The sequence below is a fragment of the Oncorhynchus gorbuscha genome, linkage group LG26 (assembly GCF_021184085.1).
Source record: "Oncorhynchus gorbuscha isolate QuinsamMale2020 ecotype Even-year linkage group LG26, OgorEven_v1.0, whole genome shotgun sequence".
Lineage (NCBI taxonomy): Eukaryota > Metazoa > Chordata > Actinopteri > Salmoniformes > Salmonidae > Oncorhynchus > Oncorhynchus gorbuscha.
Window position 1 is genome coordinate 13670772 of NC_060198.1, and position 21998 is coordinate 13692769.

The 21998-nt window shown below is 43.6% G+C and overlaps 1 protein-coding gene across 3 annotated transcripts in view; it reads right to left on the reverse strand.

Moving 5' to 3' along the window:
- The window catches only part of LOC124015253 (testis-expressed protein 2-like), a 66468-nt gene that overhangs the window by 43585 nt on the left and 885 nt on the right, over positions 1–21998 (reverse strand). For all 3 annotated transcript variants that reach the window (XM_046330358.1, XM_046330356.1, XM_046330357.1), the window contains exon 2: positions 21851–21935. The gene's annotated coding sequence lies outside the window, so the exon portion shown is untranslated. The remainder of the gene's footprint in view (positions 1–21850; positions 21936–21998) is intronic.

Below are 21998 nucleotides of genomic sequence, written 5' to 3' on the forward strand. Positions count from 1 at the left end.
GACAGACAGACAGACAGACAGACAGACAGACAGACAGACAGACAGACAGACAGACAGACAGACAGACAGACAGACAGACAGACAGACAGACAGACAGACAGACAGACAGACAGACAGACAGACAGACAGACAGACAGACAGACAGACAGACAGACAGACAGACAGACAGACAGACAGACAGACAGACAGACAGACAGACAGACAGACAGACAGACAGACAGACAGACAGACAGACAGACAGACAGACAGACAGACAGACAGACAGACAGACAGACAGACAGACAGACAGACAGACAGACAGACAGACAGACAGACAGACAGACAGACAGACAGACAGACAGACAGACAGACAGACAGACAGACAGACAGACAGACAGACAGACAGACAGACAGACAGACAGACAGACAGACAGACAGACAGACAGACAGACAGACAGACAGACAGACAGACAGACAGACAGACAGACAGACAGACAGACAGACAGACAGACAGACAGACAGACAGACAGACAGACAGACAGACAGACAGACAGACAGACAGACAGACAGACAGACAGACAGACAGACAGACAGACAGACAGACAGACAGACAGACAGACAGACAGACAGACAGACAGACAGACAGACAGACAGACAGACAGACAGACAGACAGACAGACAGACAGACAGACAGACAGACAGACAGACAGACAGACAGACAGACAGACAGACAGACAGACAGACAGACAGACAGACAGACAGACAGACAGACAGACAGACAGACAGACAGACAGACAGACAGACAGACAGACAGACAGACAGACAGACAGACAGACAGACAGACAGACAGACAGACAGACAGACAGACGAGAAATGCCGGGCAGTCAAATGAGATCACGGCTATCAATCGTCTGGTCTTTTGCTCTAGTAAGTGAAGCATAGAAACCTTCTATGCCCTGGGTCGGAAGTTGGCAGTTGGCACAGATCTAGGATCAGCTTACGCTCCCCTTCACCCTACTCCCGTTAGTTACTATTAGACGACGACTTTAGTGCTAACGACTTCCATTGCCTTACGTGAAGTGTTTGTGAGAGTACAACCTGTGTGCCAGGGTTACTATACACGGCCCCGCTTGAAAAGTGAAGGACACTCCCAAATCCATTTCTATGGATTGCACTCCTCTAAACGTGAAAGCCTCATTGACTCATGCTTGAGCACAACCAGCTATTAAACTCGGACTGATGACAGCGTCGGCCAGTAAATCCAGGGGACAGGACACAAGCCGCTCTACCACCCACATGCTACGGACATTGTTGTCTGTCACTTTCAGAAAACTCGAGAACACCTGACAGTTCCCCACACACATAAACGCTGAAACACCTGCCCTTGGCTGCCTGCTGTAGGCCTGGCTGGTGTGTGTGTGTGTGTGTGTGTGTGTGTGTGTGTGTGTGTGTGTGTGTGTGTGTGTGTGTGTGTCCACAGAGAACACTAGATGAGAGGATCAGAGAGCTGGAGGCCTGACTGTTTGCATATGCTGTGTTAACCAGTAAGTGTGAACTAGTGTGCATGAATAAACATGTGAGTGATAATGTGTTGACACACAAGCCAGTTTAAAAACAGTGTGTGCGTGTGCTTTCTGATGCACAGGCCAGTGCTAACAGGCTGGGTAAAAATACCCCAGTCAATGAGACAGGGTCACCACAGGGCAGCCTGTCAATACAGTCAGAACTCAGTCATACACAAAATTCAACTTCAAGAGTATGTGCACAGGCTTAAAACAGTATTTTTGGAATGGGTATGTAGTGGTATCGCGGTCTTGCAGGAAGTTTCTTCAACCCTCACTAACTGCCAATTCAAAGAGACACTTGTAAACAAGGAGCCGACTGTGTTCCTGAGGCAACTTCCAGGGAAAAGCTGTGTCACTGCTGCTGGAGAGCAATGCTCTGGGCCAGGGTTTGATTGGAGAGTGTGCTCAGTTACCCAGAAGTCTATGTAAAAAAATAAAAGTTCTGTCTTGTTCTCTTTAAACAGGAAAGGTCCGGGTGAGGGCCTGATACTTCTCACCCAGGCCCGATACTGTACCGAACGTGCACACTATATAGGACCTACCCACGGGTCTATACAAAAGCCCAAAGGCATTAACAAACATACTGCAGGCCTAACAGTAGCCTATCCATGTTTGAGCTGCTACTTACATAGCAGTAGCCTATTTGTTTCCAAATGGCTACAGTATTACACAGATAAAAAAAGGTCCAATAGATTTCCAATACATCCCAAACAACATTTCTGATTGTGGTTCAGTTGTTCTTTTCAGTGAGAAAGGGGCTGGCTGGCATGGCTCCAGTATGTGACGCCATGCCCAGTGCCCACTAAGACTTAGGGCACTTAGCCTAGTGCTAAGTGGATGCCAGATGTGAGAGAATATGAGAAGCAAAGAGAGAAAGTGCTCATGACAAGCCCATCAGCGAGCGAGCGACCGAGAGAGGCTGAGAGAGAGAGGCAGAGCGAGAAGGGCAGGGCGAGAGCTGGAGGGTGCTCCTCTATGTCCGTTCTCTTCTCGCTCGCCAGCGGCCTCTGGTACGGTTCACTGGTCCTTCATGACGACCCTGACCATATGCTAACATAAAACAAGCGGTCACGCGAGGTTAACAACTCCAAAAACATGCTCTTGGCTTGTCTCTCTACTTGCATCTTCCAAAACATCCGTATCGCTGCCATTCCAAGTCCACAGTGTATCTAGTGATGTTGGATATGTACGAACACAACAGAGCCGAAGTCTGTGTCTCAAGGTAAAGATAGAGGTTGCAGGTGAATTCACCAGACCATTTCTAGGGCCCTTTGAAAATCTGCGTTGTGGAAAACGCGGGGCGGATTCACAGAATCCAGACAATAAAAATGGAATTCAACAACACATTTATTTTATTTGATTGAATTTAGTAGGCAAGCGTTACATGGCGATAGCAGACACCAACCCGCAAACAAGATGTTTTGGCGGTGTCTGAGGTGGAACTGCAAAGAAGCGGTCAAATCGTTGAGTACCCCACGTCGGTGATCACCCAATCGTGTCAGAAGTTCAGAATGAGAAAATGTAGATTATATAGAAAATTACGATCAAATTGAAAAATCTTTTCACTAAATAATTCAGATTTCTATCAGCCTAATCGAGGTATAGATTATATCTCACATTCCAGGGTTCTAACGTGTAAACAAGGCCGCATGGGTTTTTCACATAATGCGACTCAGTGCAGCCTATGGCAAATGTCCTCTAATGACAGGAGCCGCTTGTGGATTTGACAGCTCTAATGCAGTTCCCCCTAGACACCGCCAACACAACCGCTATGCCGATGTCGCCTAAAGCGGATAGGATGGAACCCTAAATGTATTGAACTTATTCAAAAATTAATTGAATTTAAAATCACAAAACACAAACAAAATGGATCAGCAATTCATATTTTCCTGCAACGTTCTGAAACGGTACAGGAATGCCTGTCAGTGTGCGTCTAGTCTACACTTTGTGTAGCCGTTAGCAATAAAGCTAATGATTAAAAAATATATATATGTATTATTTGTACTGGTTTGTCTTTCAGTTATTTTCTTTGGTGCAAATTTTTATTTTCACAAAAAAAAACAAAAAAAAAACATCTGCTGGTAGATGGAAAGGCTTCCCCAAAAACCTTCTCAGTGAAATTGTAACTACAAAGTAGCCTATGGCCTACCTGGAAGAATTATATCACTTTCATAGATTTTTCTGATGTGGTTTAAGTATTGTTTTGGACTAAAAACATAAAATTAGTGAAAAACTGAAACCTCAATTATTTATTAAAAAAAAAATGGAATCAGGACAAAAATTAAGAAATATATTATATAGGGCACTACATTTCTATAGCAGGCCAAGGGTAAAGGTTTCAAGATGTAAGTAATAAAGCCTGTCAGATGGCCTAAATGCCTTTTATGCTCGCTTCGAGACAAGCAACACTGAAGCATGCATGAGAGCACCAGCTGTTCCGGACGACAGTGTGATCACGCTCTCCGTAGCCAATGTGAGCAAGACATTTACACAAGTCAACATTCATAAGGCTGCGGGGGCCTGACGGTTTACCAGGCCGTGTATTCAAAGCATGAGCGGACCAACTGGAAAGTGTCTTCACTGACATTTTCAACCTCTCCCTGACCGGGTCTAATACCTACATGTTTCAAGCAGACTAGCATAGTCCCTGTGCCCAAGAATGTGAAAGTAACCTGCCTAAATGACTACCGTCCCGTAAGCACTCACGTCGGTAGCCAAGAAGTGCTTTGAAAGGCATCAACATCCCAGAAACCCTTCACCCACAAATGATTCAATCACAATCACACTCCACAATGCCCTTTCCCGCCTGGACAAAAGGAACACCTATATGAAAATGCTGTTCATTGACTACAGCTCAGCGTTCAACACCATTGTGCCCTCAAAGCTCATCACTAAGCTAAGGACTCTGGGACTAAAGGCCTCCCTCTGCAACCTGGACTTACTGACAGCCCACCCTCATGTGATAAGGGTAGGCAACAACATCTGTCACACTGATCCTCAGGGGTGCATGCTCAGTCCCCTCCTGTACTCCCTGATCACCCACGACTGCGTGGCCGAGCACGACTCAAACACCATCATTAAGTTTACTGACGACAACGGTGGTAGATCTGATCACCAACAATAAGACAACCTATAGGGAGGAGGTCAGAGACCTGGCCGTGTGGTGCCAGGACAACAACACCTCCCTCAACGTGATCAAGACAAAAAGACGCGGATTGTGAACTTCAGGAAAAGGAGGGCCGAACACGGCCCTTTCACATCAACAGGGCTGTAGTGGAGTGGGTCAAGAGCTTCAAGTTCCTTAGTGTCCAGATCACCAACAAACTATCATGGTCCAAACACCAAGAAAGACGAAGAGGGCACAACAATGCCTTTTCCCCCCTCAGGAAACTGAGAAGATTTGGCATGGGTTGCCAGATCCTCAAAAAGTTATACAGCTGCACCAACAAGAGCATCCTGACTGGTTGCATTACCACCTGGTATAGCAATTGCTCAGCATCTGACCGCAAGCGCTAGAGGGTAGCGAGTACAACCCAGTACATCACTGAGGCCAAGCTTCCTGCCATCCAGGACCTATATATTAAGTGGTGTCAGAGGAAGGCCCAAAAATGATCAAAGATTCCAGTCACCCAAGTCATAGACTGTTCTCTCTGCTACCGCACAGCAAGCGGTACCGGAACACCTGGTCTAGGTCCAAAACGTCCCTAACAGCTTCTACCCCCAAGCCGTAAGACTGCTGAACAATTGATCAAATGGCTACCCGGATTACTTACATTGACACTCCCCACCCTTTTGTTTTTACACTGCTGCTACTCGCTGTTTATTATCGTCTATGCAGTCACTTTACCCCTACCTACCTGTACAAATGACCTCGAATAACCTGTACTCCCGCACATTGACTCGGTACCCCCTGTATATAGCCTCCACATTGACTCGGTACCCCCTGTATATAGCCTCCACATTGACTCGGTACCCCCTGTATATAGCCTCCACATTGACTCGGTACCCCCTGTATATAGCCTCCACATTGACTCGGTACCCCCTGTATATAGCCTCCACATTGACTCGGTACCCCTGTATATAGCCTCCACATTGACTCGGTACCCCCTGTATATAGCCTCCACATTGACTCGGTACCCCCTGTATATAGCCTCCACATTGACTCGGTACCCCCTGTATATAGCCTCCACATTGACTCGGTACCCCTGTATATAGCCTCCACATTGACTCGGTACCCCCTGTATATAGCCTCCACATTGACTCGGTACCCCTGTATATAGCCTCCACATTGACTCGGTACCCCCTGTATATAGCCTCCACATTGACTCGGTACCCCCTGTATATAGCCTCCACATTGACTCGGTACCCCTGTATATAGCCTCCATTGACATTGACATTGACTCGGTACCCTCCACATGTATATAGCCTCCACATTGACTCGGTACCCCCATGTATATAGCCTCCACATTGACTCGGTACCCCTGTATATAGCCTCCACATTGACTCGGCACCCCCTACCCCTCCACATGTATATAGCCTCCACATTGACTCGGTGTACCCCCACATGTATATAGCCTCCACATTGACTCGGTACCCCTGTATATAGCCTCCACATTGACTCGGTACCCCTGTGTATATAGCCTCCACATTGACTCGGCACCCCTGTATATAGCCTCCACATTGACTCGGTACCCCCTGTATATAGCCTCCACATTGACTCGGTACCCCCTGTATATAGCCTCCACATTGACTCGGCACCCCTGTATATAGCCTCCACATTGACTCGGTACCCCACATTGACTATATAGCCTCCACATTGACTCGGCACCCCTGTATATAGCCTCCACATTGACTCGGCACCCCTGTATATAGCCTCCACATTGACTCGGTACCCCTGTATATAGCCTCCACATTGACTCGGTGTACCCCCTGTATATAGCCTCCACATTGACTCGGCACCCCTGTATATAGCCTCCACATTGACTCGGTACCCCCTGTATATAGCCTCCACATTGACTCGGTACCCCCTGTATATAGCCTCCACATTGACTCGGTACCCCCTGTATATAGCCTCCACATTGACTCTGTACCCCCTGTATATAGCCTCCACATTGACTCGGTACCCCCTGTATATAGCCTCCACATTGACTCGGTACCCCCTGTATAAAGCCTTGTTCTTGTATAACTTTTTAGATTTCATTTTTTACTTTAGATTATTTAGTAAATATTTTCTTTACTCTGTTTCTTGAACTGCATTGTTGGCTAATGGCTCGTAAGTATTCATTTCACAGTAAGGTCTACTACACCTGTTGTTTTTGATGCGTGTTACAAATAAAATTTTGTTTGATCCCCCTTTTCAAAAGAACAATACAATTTTGCAGAAGCGGGCACTCGCCCACACACACAGTGTGTATTTTCTCCCTCTGAAAGCAGCCCAGTGTGGATGGCAGATTTAATCGTTCAGACCAAAGGGCAAATTAAACTTCACACCTCAGACAATAACTTCTAGAGTTACCAGTCAGCACAATGTATTCATGGAAGAGGGTTTAGTAAAAATGTTCTTAATCCCATTTCCTTAAAACTGCATTGTTAGTTAAGGGCTTGTAAGCATTTCACAGTACAGTACACATGCTGTATTCGGCGCATGTGACAAATAAAAATGTATTTGATTAAATGAAGAGAGAATAATGACAAATCAGGGTTCCCATTCTAAGTGACTTCCCATGGCCCCAGCGGAGGGGAAAGGATTTAACATGCACACTTTAGGCTGAATCAATGTGAGCTATATCGGTTCATTGACCCCTCATGACGTCCATTATGAACAATGCACTCCTCACCTAACCGCCACTCGACTTCCTAAACAGGCCCTCATTATCTTTGAATGAGCTACACTGCCTTGACAGCGACATATTTGCTACGCTGCCCGACACACAGTGATCTGGTTCCACTGCTCTGGTTACATGACCGACGCAGCTAGACAATCTTGGCTCTTGCCACAGTCAGCCATTACGGCTACAGGTGGGCTGCAATGTTCGTTTTTTTTTTCCCCCCTATGGCTGAGCCAACACCCAGAGCCTTTTGGGTCTGCTACTGACTACCAAGTTCACGCTGTCACTCACAGCTGAGCTCGTTTGAACTTAAGCTATAATTACAGACATAACAATTGCCGTTCTCGTTTGAGGGGGCATGATCTACATAGGCTAATTATTGTGATTTGGGAGCTTAGTTACAACTTAGAAACTTGGGAGTAGTTTTAATTGCTGTACCAGGGTGGGAACTATGCACTGGAAAGTGGTACTGTAAAACAGTTTACGGGTACAACGTTTTTCTGACACTATTGACGAAGGCAATAAATTAAAAAGGTGGACATGTTTCAAATACAACAACTTAAGAACCAAGTGGAACAATATGAACTTCATCAGACATCCGTATGAAACAGACTGGATTTACGCGTTTGGCCCGGTAAAACAATGTATTTTGCAACTCTTGGACGAATCACTCCCCGGGTGTTTATAAATACACATTTTGATGCGTCTGTTATTCAGATGCTAACTGAAACTGATTCCAAAACAACTTCATTCCGATGAGGTGGAAAACTCAGATCGGTGTCTAATTGGCTGTGGATACAGATGCCAGACGTTACACCAGGAGTTACATAAGAAAGCCTACTCAAGTGAATCATATTCAACTAGTCTACTTCAAGCAAACCTAGGAGTTTTCTAGCGTGTGTAAAGAATCCTGGCTTTGTTAAGGAGAGTTCAACGCGTAGGCAGCAGCCTGCCTGTCTATGCTTCGCGGGCATCCATCTCAAATCAAAACAAAAAGTGTATTGGTCGTGTAAACCGTTTAGCAGATGTTATAGCGGGTGCAGCAAAATGCTTGTTACTAGCTCCGAGCAGTGCAGTAAAATGTCCAAGTACACACAAAAAAAAACATTTGCATTCCTGTAACAGTAATTGAAAACGCAATCTAGACGTACATAAACACACACACACACGCGATGAATTTAGACAAGATATGCATGAGGAATTATGCTCTAACAGTCTTGAAGGAGTTCCCATATATGCTGAGCGCTTGTTGGCTGCTTTTCCTTCATTCTGCAATCCAACTCATCCCAAACCATCTCAATTGGGTAGTTGTCGGTTGATTGTGGAGGCCAGGTCATCGGATGCTGCACTCACTCTCCTTAGTCACATAGCCATTACACAGCCTGGAGGTGTGTTTTGGATCATTGTCCTGTTGAAAAATAGTATAGTGCCGCTAAGCCCAAACCAGATGGGATGGCGTATCGCTGCAGAATGCTGTGGTAGCCATGCTGGTTAAGTGTGCCTCGAATTCTAAATAAATCACTGACAGTGTCACCAACAAAGCACCCCCACACATCCTCCTCCATGTTTCACAGTGGGAACCACACATGCGGAGATCATCCGCTCACCTACAATCCATCTCAAAAGACACGGCAGTTGGAACCAAAAATCTCGAATTTGGACTCATCAGACCAAAGGAAAGATTTCCACCGGTCTAATATCCATTCCTTGTGTTTCTTGGCCCAAGCAAGTTATTGGTGTCTTTTAGTAGTGGTTCCTTTGCAGCAATTCAACCATGAAGGCCTGATTCACAGTCTCCTCTAAACAGTTGATGTTGAGATATGTCAATTACTTGAATTCTGAAGCATTTTTTTGGGCTGCAATCTGAGGTGCAGTTAACTGTAATGAACTTATCCTCCTCAGCAGAGGTAACTCTGGGTATTCCTTTCCTGTGGCGGTCCTCATGAGAGCCAGTTTCATCATAGCACTTGATGGTTTGTGCGACTGCACTTGAAGAAACGTTCAAAGTTCTTGACATTTTTTCAGATTGTCTTACTTTCATGTCTTAAAGTAACGGACTGTCGTTTCTCTGTGCTATTTGAGCTGTTCTTGCCATAATATGGACTTGGTCTTTCACCAAATAGGGCTATCTTCTGTATACCACCCCTATCTTGCTACAACACACCTGATTGGCTCAAACAAAATAAGGAAAGGAATGAATTCCACTTTTAACAAGGCACATCTGTTAATTGAAATGCATTCCAGGTGACTACCTCATGAAGCCGGTTGAGAGAAGGCCTAGAGTGTGCAAAGCTGTCATCAGTGTTTAACACTTTTGTGGTTACTACATCATTCCATATGTGTTATTTCATAGTTTGTGTCTTTACTATTATTCAACAATGTAAAGTATAACCCTGGAATGAGTTTCCAAACTTTTGACTGGTACTGTATGTGAATGGTGTATATAGACAGTATCAGGGCTCTAAAGTGCAACCATTTGCACTCACATCTGCACCTAAATACCTGGAATTTCAATTTAGGTGATAATTGTTGAAATGATTAATACACTGTACAGCAGCCACTACCATGAAGAATACACGGAGCGCAGATTCGTGACAGTCATGCTTGTACCATGACTACAAAGAAAACTGCTTGTTAGCGCAAATATTATTTTTTATTGTTCTCCTAAATTTCTTTGTGTACCACTACATTTTTCAACGTAGGGGCACACGTGATCCTTGTAAAATAATAATTTTTAAAAGCGTAGGTCCTTCAAGTATGGACATTATGTGAATAGAAAATGTGTACAACAGTAGTTATATAGGATGAGTCTTGACTAGAATAGACTAAATACATATGAAGTGGGTAAAACAGGATGTAAACATTATTAAAGTGACCAGTGTTCAATGTACATCGGGCAGCTGTCTCTAAGGTGCAGGGTAAAGTACTGGGTAGTAGCCGGCTAGTGACAGAGTCTAAGGTTCAGAGAAGGGTACCGGGCGGAAGACGGCTAGTGTTGACGGTTTCATTCTGATGGCCTGGGAGAGAGAAGCTGTTTATCAGCTTCTCGGTCCCAGCTTTAATGTACCTGTACTGCCTCACCCCTTCTAGATGGTAGCGGAGTGAACAGGCCATGGCTCGGGAGGCTGAGGTCCTTGATGATCTTCTTGGCCTTTCTGTCCAGCCGTCTACTGCTGCAGTGTTCACCAACACTGGCTCTAATGCTTCCAACTTGGTCTCCCCCTTGGCTAACGGACACAGTCAGTCATCCAGACACACAAGGACACGCACGCACAGTGGTACACAGTTGCACACAACTGAAAGTGTGCAAACAAGGACACACACCTAAGAAAGTGAACTGGGTTCTGCAGATGTTTTTTTTCTCCTTGGCAGACAACGCATGCCGGATATTTGCCTGGCTGCCTTATCTGTCTCAAGTAATTGGGTTTTCCTGCCACTTCGACATAGTTCCACAACGGCTAACTTCCGAGGCAACATACGCTACAGCACACAACAGTGCTGAAGAAGAACTGATACCGAGCTAGACAGACTGTAGAAAATGAGGAACAATCAATAGTTTGTGATACTGCACTGCTAATAATGCTGTATGTGGAAGAAACCAAAAGGGGTGAGACATTGTTAAGCTGACTTAACGATGAACTCCGGTATTTTGATCGATAGCGAAATTGACTAATGTGGTCAAAAGGGCTGAGCTGCCAAGAAATATCCATCCGACTAAATCACTTACGTCGCGGCCTCATGTACTGGAGGATCTGGAAAGGCTGGAATGCCACAGTTCGGGTCCAAAATGACAGTCTGTCTGTGCTTCAGCTTTCTGATATGAGACATCTCTATTTCGGTCTGCTTTCGGCTCGAAACCAGAACTCAAGACCTGACGCAACTAATCAGTTTGCCTCGTCATATCGGTTTTTAAAAGCAATAGACATTGGCTTGGAAAGAATATATTTATTTCCCTCCCACCTTCCTTGTATCAGCCCTGTTTCTCCTGGTAAACAAGTAATTGTATCCTGGAGATAGGGATGATGGACATGCCCGTTACTAGGTACAGAGACTATGCCTGGCCCATCTCGGTTATCGTTCATAGCTGACAGGCTGACATGTTTCTATAAATGGGCATTACTTCTGAGGAATATCAGAGGCTATTGACCCTGTCTGCACAAACAACTGTATTCAGACACCTGGGGAAAAGACAAGAGCGCTCTCAGGAGTACGAGGAATCACTGAGCAACGAAGACAAAATGAATAGCTGCCATATTGGAAAAATTTGGCCAAATGCAATCTCCATTCGTGTCGGAGGAGGCATGGGCCTGTTAACAGAATGGACAATGTGATCAGAAGTCTTAGCCGGGTGTCTTCAGTTGCTGTCCAGTAGACCAATCAAAATATTTAAAAATGTGTGTTTCCATACATAGACATGTTTCAACCAAAGCAACTATATCCACTGAGCTCGTCTGATGCTTTAAGCACATGGTTAGATTTGAAAAAATTAAGACACACAGATGACTAAAGGTAGTCTGACCGCAGTTGATTTGATTGTGCCACGTCAGGCTCAGACTTGCTGTAAAAAATATAAAATGACAGCAAGTGACTGACGAGCACCCATTGTCACTCTCTGCTCCCTGCTGCAGTGTCCAGCACAGAACATCAGTGTTTATCTCGCTGTCGTGTTGCTGAAGCTGCAACATAGTTACAGCCATTTCTGACTGTTACGGAAATCACTCATTTGTTTAGGAAAAACATTCCCTATTCCCTAAACGATGGCCCTCTTCAGTGCCTGACCTATTGCGCATCACAATCACATTAATAAATTGGTTATAACAAACGGGTGGGCTCTTATATGAGTGTGTGCCTTTCCAAATTGTGTCCAATCAATTGTATTTACCACAGGTGGACTCCAATCAAGTTGTAGAAACATCAATAATGGTCAATGGAAACAGGATGCACCTGAGCTCAGTTTCACATCTCATAGAAAAGGGTCTGAATACTTACGTAAAATGTGATCAGTTTTCTTATATCTAAAAAACAGTTTTTGTTTTGTCATTATGGGGTATTATGTAGATTGATGAGGGGGAAAAACGAATTGAACCCATTTTAGAATAAGGCTGTAATGTATCAAAATTTGAAAAAGTCAAAGGGTCTGAATACTTTCCAGGCGTATGTAAGTTACGGCTCAATGGTGGTTATACAATGCTGCTATACTAATGGCATTAGCCTACTTATTATAATGATGATCATAATAGTAATAATACCAATACGAAGGAGATCAAGAAAAAAAGAGGGCTATTATTATTATAATAAATATTATTTTTCTGACCATTTGGAACAGTATACACACTAAATAAACTATAACACCAGAGTGGCTGTTTTAACAACAAAAAAAGAGTTTCCCAGGGACTTGCTTCCATTTAGCCACAAGAGCATTAGTGAGATCAGGTACTGATTTTGGGCGAATAGGCATGGCTCGCAGTCAGCATTTCAATTAATCCTAAAGGTGTTCAATGGAGTCGAGGTCAGGGCTCAGTGCAGGCCAGTCGAGTTCTTCCACACCGATCTTTACAAACTATTTCTGTATAGACCTCGCTTTGTGCACGGGAGCATTGTCATGCTGAAACAGAAAAGGGCCTTCCGCAAACTGTTGCCACATTGTTGGAAGCACAGAATCATGTAGAATGACATTGTATATTGTAGCATTAAGATTCCCCTTCACTGGAACTAAGGGGCCAGCCCGAACCATGAAAAACATCCCCATACCATTATTCCTTTTCTGCCAAACTTTACAGTTGCCACTATGCATTGGGAAGGTAGCGTTCTCCAATCATCCGGCAAACCCAGATTCACAGTCAGACTGGTGAAGCGTGATTCATCACTCCAGTGAACACGTTTTCACTGCTCCAGAGTCCAATGACGGTGAGCTTTACACCACTTCAGCCGACGCTTGGCATTGCGCATAGCGAGCTTAGGCTTGTTCTTAGGCTGTTCGGCAATGAAAACCAATTTCATGAAGCTTCCGACGAACAGTTCTTGTGCTGACGTTGCTTTCAGAGGCCGTTTGGAATTCAGTAGTGAGTGTTGTAACCGAGTACAGACGATTTTTACGCACTATACAAGCTTGTGTGGCCTACCACTTCGCAGTTGAGCCGTTGTAGCTCCTAGACGTTTCCACTTCACAATAATAGCACTTACAGTTGACCGGGGCCACTCTAGCAGGGCTGACAAATTTGACAAACTGACTTGTTTGAAAAGATTGCATGGCTGTGTGCTAGATTTTATACACCTGTCAGCAAAGGTTTTGGTTGAAATAGCCGAATCCACTCATTTGAATGGGTGTCCACATACCTTTGTATATATAGTGTATACGGATGATTAATAAAGCCAGGCACATTTAACAGTTAGGTTGTTGATAATATACCTAATGAAGTTGGGGTTTCATCTCTCCTCACTTTTCTTAGACAATCAAGGGAAGGGCTGTTTTCTTGTCTCCTAACTCTGCTGCTGCCTCCACCGCATTGTTATAAACACCAATATGCTGGCTAACTTTCCTATGATGCACATAGCAACATGGTCTAGGAAAAGGCGTCAATTCAACAGGGCACTGATGTTTCAGAACAGCGTCCGCAATCCAACATGGGAGAAGGCGCATTTCTTATAAAATAATATAATTTTTATTAGCGTTGCACCATTGTTCTTATGTAATAGAATCATATACAATTTCAGTAATGCATGTCTTAAGAGTGATGGACTGGACTGTGCCATCCCCACGGCCTCCACAATGGATTAGTCCACTCAGAAAGGAGTCCTGTACACCATTTTTTTTACTATTGCTCGACTAAAGAAATCTGTCGACCAACAGCCTATTGACCAGTCGACTAAATGGGGTCAGCCCAGTGAGACATTCTAGAACCACCACATCCACTGTCCGGTCCGTCCGTCCATCCATCAGTACACACTGATCTTTGTATAGGGGCTCCTCCATAGGCTATTGGTGCCCCGTGTGAGGCGTGTGGGAAAAGTGGGCCTAATTGAGCAACTATTCACCGCCTCTCAATCAATGAATATGACTATAAATCCCTGTTGTTCACCAGACGCTGCCTGAGTTTGACAGAGAATTATCAACATTTCTGTAATGTACTAGACCGTGTCTGTCATTTTTAGGGCCGTGTCTGTCAATTTTCTCCCAAATAAAACATTTCTGAATTCTGTGTTTTACGATGTATGCAAATTTTATCATCAGGAAGTGTGTCTAATAATGTGATTGAATAAAAAGTCTACAAATTAATAAGATATAGCAATACATTTGTAATGATGCAACATTGCACTATTTTTTTGTCAAGGTAAGTGCTTCAATACAGAGTTCTACTAAGCGTTTCATAATAAATGAAGTAATGCAAGAATCTAGATAATGCAGCAACCTTCTCGGTTTCCAGCTGGCTGAGGATGTTTGTGACTGCCTGGGAAGATGCCTTTTCTGCAACAAAAACTCTGTACAGATGAACATGGTACTTTCACTGTCTCAAAACAGCTATTCCATCTGGAGCTCACTGCTTCAGGAGGAGCCTTGGCCTGCACAAACTCCTTCATAATGAGGAAGCTCGCCTATCTTCTCTTTCCGGCAGGCTTCTTGAAGACAGATCTCATCCAAGTCACAAGTGATGCAACTTCAGGGACATATTTGTAATGCTGCCAGGTCTCACCCACCAGATTGACGACATGGCAGAGACAGGTTACATGGACACAGTTGGGCATCGCTCTTTTCAGAACGTCCTTGTATGCCTTCAGGCAGTAGGAGGCATCATCTGTGACCACTTCTCAGGCATCATTCAGGTTCTGATGGTTGCTGTGGAGGGAGGCTAATACAACTTGGGAAAACGTTGAGTAGTTGCATCTTTCCATGAAAATGACATCTGCCAGAAAGCACTGGTTTTCAACACCTGCAATGAAAGAGAAGGAAAAACTTGAATTATGTTTTAACCTAAAATAATATTGTGACAAAATAAGTGTTATTTAAATGTAAAGTGTAAACACAATATAGATACAGCGATAGTTAGCTAGATGGAGAGGCAGACAGCTGCTGACACTATGCATCGTTATATTTCACCACGATAGCTCGTCGTTTGGAATATCACAATTTGCATGCGTACAATTCACATTGCACAACGTAAAATGTAGGCTATTGCAACGGTATATTAATAGGATGTTAAGTTAACTCACCAATGACGATGTTTAGAACGCAGCAATCCCTTGCATTGGTTGTCTTGTCAACAACCAGCGCAATTCTCTTCCCACTTATCTTCTGTAGAATGGCAATGTTGGTCAATCACAGGACAGGGTGCGTTTGACGGAGGCTGCTCTCATTTTCGGGCAACGCTCCTCCCCGTTTGCAATGATTCACTAGAAACGGTCGTAGCTTTCTTCGCATTTCTAAGGGGATGTCAGACGCCACAAAGTCCTGAATAAATTCTCGTCTTGAATCTGTTAATGAGATTGCACTAGTAATGGTCATTTGAAGAGGCATGCTCTGGCTAACACAGTGCTTTTCCTTGTTCTTCACATGGGCTTCAGACTAAGTAGTCATCACACATATTTTTACAGGTCCAATCAATAGTATGTTGATGTCAAATCTGTATGTTTTTTTGATGACTTGACCCTCAGACGGCCTCTTCGACATGTTTCTCAAAATGACGTACGGGTCTCACGCACGACCCCCCTCTCAAAAAAAACAATACGAAAACGTAATTATTTCTCAAGGCCTACTCGTCTGTAATTTTTCAATTATGAAATAATTTAGGCTACTACAATAATTAGGCCTAATGCTGATTCTTGTTTTTAATCGATTTCAGCCAAATTATGGAAAATTCTGCAATATTCCACATTTTACAGTTGATTCCATTTTATTACCAAATTTCGCCCATGTTATCCGCATCGCCGGAATCATAAGGCCCTACATTTTCATCTGGGTAAGCCCACTGTGTCCCGGGAAGAATGTCAGTCTTGCCAAGAGGAGAATAATGGTGATAGAAACGGCCAACAACTAGCATAAAAAATATTTCTGCCTACATTTCTCATACAGGGCTCTGCATAGAGCACATTCCAGATTCACAAATCACAACGATGAGTCATTGTGAAACATGGATAAGTATTTTTCCTCATAAGAGACAAAATGATTGATTTACATAATGTTTTGGGTTGCACTGCAGATGAAGGTTCAGTTAACCTAAGCACCTAATGCATCAACTGTTGTCTGTCTGATAAGAGAGTGCATTTTGAGGATACGAGGGCAATGGGAAACAAGGCCAAAAGAAAAGCCTGTTTATTGAACTATTGTGCCTTCCTGCCTTAATCCCAGTCAAACCTGTTCAGATCAAAACCAACAACAATGCCATTCCAAGGAGTTAAACATCACCAGCTTTGATCTGTACTTGCATAGACATGTTTGGGTTGATAGAAAGAGCCTGTTGGACTTGATCAACTGTGGAAGGGCAATGTGGTGAGTTTCCACAATTGCTCAGCTTTCTGACACCTGTTACGGCCTCTGAATGGCTAACCTGTGACATGGACCATGATGCAACAACACACAACCCTACAGTTGAGTCAACAACTCAGTGCTAGTAGGTTTCAAAGGGTCGGAAACATTCCGGTAAATTTCCAGAATTTTATATGGAAATTTTCCATGGGAAGTTAAGGGAATTTGGGGAATTTTGCTTAAATTCATTAAAAAAAAAAAAAAAGTTTGCTTATAACAGTAAACATTTTTTTGTGGGATACACATAAGGCAATTCTGGTTCTTGCGGCATATTTTGGTTAAACTATCACTAATTCAAAGGAATTGCAAACCTCTGCTTGCACAGTGCATTCTTGTATCACAGCTGATTCTCAAGATCTTGCACACTAATGAGATGCTATTGAGCCCACATTACTACACTGTCTGAGCCAAGGACTACATGCTTTCTGGTAAGTTTTGATTACAATACTGGGTGGTGTGAATATATTTTATAGGACATACATGATTTTTTGTTAACTAGTAAATAGTAGCCTACAGCAAACTGTGTTTAAATAATTTCTAACTTGTTAACAATTTCTGCTAGTAAGTTTCTGCTACCATGTGGGTTTTAGCTTGCTTGAGCCTGCTAACTGAGTGTAAATTCACATTCATCCCTGTTCACCCGTTTCCATAACATTCACCCATTTCATTTTAAAACATGTATATTACAAATTAATTGTTTAATCTAACTGCTTAACTATTTATCTGTACATGGAATTGTATTTGGGTTTTGATTTACTCATTTTCTAATCTTAACTGGAAAGTTCCATGGGCACTATTTGATGTGTGGAGACATTTCACTGCAGCTAATGTAGAAGGAAAGCTGTGTACATTTGCAAATACTGTGCCAAATCATATGTGAAGAATGCAACAAATATGCAGAATCACCTGGCCAAGTGCATAAAGTTCCCTCAGCTCTCACAACATGCAACCTCTGAGAAAAGTCCCTCTACTACAGACACCTTACTGATAGCAACAGCTCATGGTCTTTTTTTGAACCAATGGAAGAACGTATTCAGAGAAATGCTGATGAATGTCTTGCTCGAACTGTGTATGCAACTGGTTCACCTGTGATGCTCACAGGCAATGTGTATTGGAAGAGATTTCTGAATGTTCTACACTGCTCCAACCAGACATGCTTTATTTACTTATTTGCTGGATGCAGTTCAACAGAGTTCAAGTGAAGGTCAAGCAAATCATAAGAGAAAGCAGACTGTATTGTAATCATCTCTGATGGGTGGTCGAATGTTCGTGGGCAATGAATAATTAACTACATCACCAGTATTCTACAAGAGCACAGACACAAGGGACAACAGACACACCGGTCTCTACATTGCAGATGAGCTGAAGGCAGTCATCAATGACCTTGGACCACAGACGGCTTTTACACCGGTGACAGACAATGCTGCAAACATGAAGGCTGCTTGGTCTGAAGTGGAGGAGTCCTACCCTCACATCACACCCATTGGCTGTGCTGCTCATGCATTGAATCTGCTCCTCAAGGACATTTTGGCACTGAAAACAATGGATACACTCTACATGAGAGCCAAGGAAATGGTTAGGTATGTGAAGGGTCATCAAGTTATAGCAGCCATCTACCTCACCAAGCAAAGTGAGAAGAATAAGAGGACCACATTGAAGCTGCCCACCAACACCCGTTGGGGTGGTGTTGTCATCATGTTTGACAGTCTCCTGGAAAAGGAGTCTCTCCAAGAAATGCCCATAACACAGTCTGCCGATATGGACAGCCCCATCAAGAGGATCCTCCTGGATGATGTGTTTTGGGAGAGAGTGGTAAGCAACCTGAAACCTATAGCAGTAGACATTGCACGGATTGAGGGAGACAATGCCATCCTGTCTGATGTTCAGACTCTGCTTGCAGATGTAAGAGAAGAAATCTGTACTGCCCTGCCCACTTCACTGCTGCTCCAAGCAGAGGAAACTGCCGTTCTGAAATACATCAAAAAGTGTGAAGACATCTGCCTGAAGCCAATACATGCCGCAGCATACAAGTTGGACCCCAAATATGCTGGCAAGAGCATTCAGTCTGGTGCAGAGATCAACAAGGCCTATGGTGTCATCACTACCGTGTCTCACCACCTTGGCCTGGATCAGGGCGAGGTTCTTGGCAGTCTGGCAAAGTACACTTCCAAGAAAGGGCTTTGGGATGGAGATGCAATATGGCAGTCATGCCAACATATCTCATCAGCCACCTTGGTGGAAGGGACTTGGTAGATCTGAGGCTCTTTCCCCTGTTGCCTCCATCATCCTCCAAATCCCACCAACATCAGCCGCCTCAGAGCGCAACTGGCCCTTGTTTTGAAACACATGCACCAAAGCACACAACAGGCTGACCAATACAAGGGTTGAAAAATTGGTGGCCATCCGGGAAAATGTTTGGCTTTTTGAGCGTGACAATGAGCCATCCTCAAGGTTGGAAAGTGACAGTGAAGATGAGGCCCCAGTCTGTTGTTCAAGAGATGGACATTGATGAGGTCCAGGGAGAAGACATGGAAGCCTTAGTCTAGAAACTAAAGTCTTCCTGTATCATTTTACAGCTGTATGTTGAAAACGTTTTTGGGAGATGGGTTGGATAATTGGGGATCATTCAATATTCCCTTTCTTTTGTTGTACAGTGAAATCATCGCATGTGAAGAGTCAACTCATTTAATTAAAGTTCAATTCGTAACCAAATTTTTATTATAGAAATGGATTTAATCATTTGCAATTATGTCTACTTATGATAAGGTAAAAGGTTTATTTTTGTCTCCATAAGATATAGTAAATACATCCAATGCAAAAAACATCTACATTTAAATGGTATTCATATTCATTTGCATATATTTCCATTAATTCCCAGGGAAAGTTTCCACCTCTGAATATCCCCCAAAATGTGCAACCCTAATAAAGAGCCATTACAAAATGGTATGAAATGGTAATTTGGTGACTGATGAAGGATCAGAAATGAGCTTGAGTATTAAAAAAATAGACCAACTTCATGGAAATATTTAGGTGAGCAGGTGGCCAAGTAGTGAGTCAGGGGCAAAGCCATGAACAGGTGCCGAGTCAACAGGGTGTAATCCGTAGGCCCCGTATAAAACTGTGATAAACAGCACATTTTCCCAGTCTCACGACAGGCACAATAACACACTGCAGTGTGGTATTACCAGCATTCTACAGGGAGGCCTCTGCACTGTGAAGAAAACAGCCTACACACACCTGTTCTATGACATTGCAAAACAGCATAGATGGAGATCCGTCATCAGTCGCCAAAGTTAAACAACAAGCGTGGGATGTTCGGCTTGAAAAAAAAGAAAAAGACATAACATTTCAGCCTGTTCTCAAATCAGTTAAGTTAGCAGAAAGCTGTTATGTAGGGGGTCACTATCCGGCCTAAAATGAACGTGAGACCTTCTAAGACCTCGACCTCACGACCACATGTGCCAATGTGGTCAAAGTGAACAGTCGCCACGACTACCAGTGGGAAAACAAAACATTTGTTTCACGGCAGCTTTTGCCTGACAGGAACAGAAGGCTCGCTTTTCATTTTCCTTTCTACTGTATACCAGACATCCATTTCACTATGCCTCCGGTGTTTTGCTGAGGATGGACAAGCGTAACTTCTCTGATGGACCTGCTACAGAAATTAGGCTAAGCTTAGTGAGTCTTAAACAGGTGCTTCGGCACTCTATCCATGCTCTCGCTTTCACACGTTATAACTCGACACACAATTCCAGAGGATTTCACACTACTCAAGGCCATGTCTATTGTGTGGATGGTGTTTTTTCAGATGTGGGGAAAGTGCTTTTGACTAAAACACAGAGCAATTCTATTAATAACCTTAGTGGTAGGCTAGGTGATGTGTGTTGCGAGAGTGACGTAAAGGATGTAGAGACGGAATTAGTCGAATTTGATTTCAGAATTTGCCTAACGGTAGCTTGCCTAGCACACACAATATTGTATTGAGTACACATGAGGTCCCTTGAAATGACTCATGCTCGAGGGCAGTGTAAAAAGGGTGCAACCAACACTGGATCATTAACCAATGACACTGTAACCAAACCGTTACCATGGTGAAATACCATTTGGAGAGGTTTCGCACACACTATCAGGACATCGCATAATAATCAATAGCACAAACATACGATCAATAGCACAAACAGATAAGCCCTTACACACGGGCCTATGGGAAACTCCATGGAAAACAAATACACCTTGTATATGCAGAATAGGAAGGCCAAGCCTAGGCCTACAAGAAGTGCAAAAGGTTGCTAAACCAAAACTGTTGAGTCTTTCTTGAGATACATTTGTTTAAGGAAAACGGTTGAACAATCACTTTACAGGACTTGTTTATTGGACTTGTTTATTTTTGTATCACAGTGCTGAATGGCAGCCACAGAGAGCCATTTACTTTTCACTTGGCCAATTAGTCAAATCCATTTCAAAGTACCTGACAAATACCTCAGGTCTGCTCAAAAAAGACTAACAGCAGAGGGCATTCTGCCCTCGTCTCAGCAGCAGTGAACGTCAGTGACAACGTTTATTTCCTTGTATTTGTTTTGGGCTGAGAAGAGACATACTGATCTGTGGAGGCTGCTGAGGGGAGGACGGCTCATAATAATGGCTGGTAAGGAGCGAATGGAATGGCATCAAAACACATATTTGATACCATTGCACTCATTCTGCTCCAGGCATTACCACGAGCCCTGTCTGTCTTTTTATAGTTCGCCTAGAACCTGTCCTTGACTGCTGCTGTAATCGCAATATTTTCCAATAGAATAAAGGCTGTGTGATACAGAAATCAGTGTCTCTCTTTCTCATGATCTTTTATTTTCTCTCCTCCCCCAGACCCCCCCCCCCCTCCTCCTCCCTGTCTCAAAGGTCAGTTGTGTCAGAGAATGGATCAATGATCGGGTCAAATTTACTGGCAAAGTACTTACCTCGTATCCTCAGTGCCATTCAATCCAGCATCGCCTCAGCGTCTGCATTCATGTCGAGTCTCACATGTCCATAGTGTTCAATGATCTGCCAAAGAGAACAAAATCAACAATGGTCATACAGATTTTTGCACATCAAACATGTGCAATC